Raw genomic sequence first — 1590 nt, forward strand, 5'->3', positions numbered from 1 at the left:
TGAGTTTAAGAAGTCCACCCTCTAGTTGGTGAAGAAAATTGGTGTTTTGTTCTGATATTACGTGAAAGACTGTGAGTTGAGTTTTCTTATGGGCAGGGATGATGCCTTGCTTATCCTTCTGCCCTCAAAGTTGGTGTCCACTAAATATTGAGGAAGAAAGGATCCCTCCTAAAAATGCCCTTCTGAAAACTATTATTTTCTACTAAGAGAAGGTGAGTGCCTGGAGATCAGGGTCTCACTGGACACTGACGTTTATTAGTCCTTGATGCAATTAAGTAAGTGGCTTTTGGCCTGATCTATAAAAAGGAAACCTTCCCTAAAGGAGGTGAAGTCTCTACCTGTGAGTGACCTGTGCTCAGATTCAGACCACAGAGTCTAAGCAAATACCCTGGACATTCTCTACTGATATATGCACAGTTAGCAGGATTCACTGGCCAAGGGTTAGCAGTGACTGTTTTGTTCAACTCCAAAAGTATAGGAGTTGAACATGTGCTCTCAAAGCTGGCACTTAATACATGTTCCTGGGTCACCTATCCCTTTGCCCCCTTTGCCCACTGCCTGCCCTTGTGCATAGATTGTCATAGGGATGGATAAACACAGTCATGTGCAAACACTTGCTTATGATTTCCTTCTAACCTGGAACGCCTACCCCTTACTTCTCATAAAAGACCAGCGGTATTTATTTATTTTAGGGTCCAGCTCATCCATGGACTCTTCTCAATCGGAGAAGCAGGGTGCATCATAACAGTGCTTTGACCCACTGATTTCCTTGGCCTTCTCTGGGGTTTGTTGCTTCTAATCTACCCATTCAGAGGATGTAACACCAATGTAGAACCTAAAATATATTAACCTCCCTGAAGACAGGGATAACAATGATAAAGTCAGTTATGTATTATGAATCAACGAACTGTATGGAAGATGTTACAAAAATGACATGCATATTTCGCATCAAGGGTACTATTATTACACATATTTAGTAAAATGAAGGCATTAAAGCTCAGATACCTTGAATGGTTTGGCTGGAGGCATTTGTTAGAAGCCAAACTGGGACTCAGATTCAGGTCTGTAAAACTTGATGCTGTCATTTATATGCTGCATTTCCCTTTGATATAAGTGGCATCATAGAAGAAGAACACTATGAGAAGGAAGAAGAGGCTTGTCGGTTGCCAGGGCATGTCAGGTAGAATTAGATTATTTGCCCCTGTGCTTAGTCCAATGGGATAATGAAAAGACAACCAAAGAGTTCTATCTTCTACAATTAGGGACTAGAGGAAAAAGGATTTTATTTATAGTACACGTGTAAGGAGGTGTATGAAGGGTGAGAGGAGGTGGGCACTGGGAGGATGAGATGTCATTTAGTCTGTGAGTGACTGTCATCTGCAGAAGCTTGTGTTCAGAGTCTGGACATAAGATGAAGGATGCAGCTCTTTGTCTTCATCCAACAGCTGCTTAATAGTCCAGTGAGGAAGAGAAAATGTAGGAACAAAGCCAAATGGAATAAAGAGTGCTTTTTAGTGAAGCTCACTGAGATCATGGCGAACACAGAGGAAGTGGACTTAGCCCAGCCAAGGTGAGGGATGTCTAGGGAAT

This window comes from Rhinopithecus roxellana, chromosome 11 (genome assembly GCF_007565055.1).
Source record: "Rhinopithecus roxellana isolate Shanxi Qingling chromosome 11, ASM756505v1, whole genome shotgun sequence".
Taxonomy (NCBI): Eukaryota; Metazoa; Chordata; class Mammalia; order Primates; family Cercopithecidae; genus Rhinopithecus; species Rhinopithecus roxellana.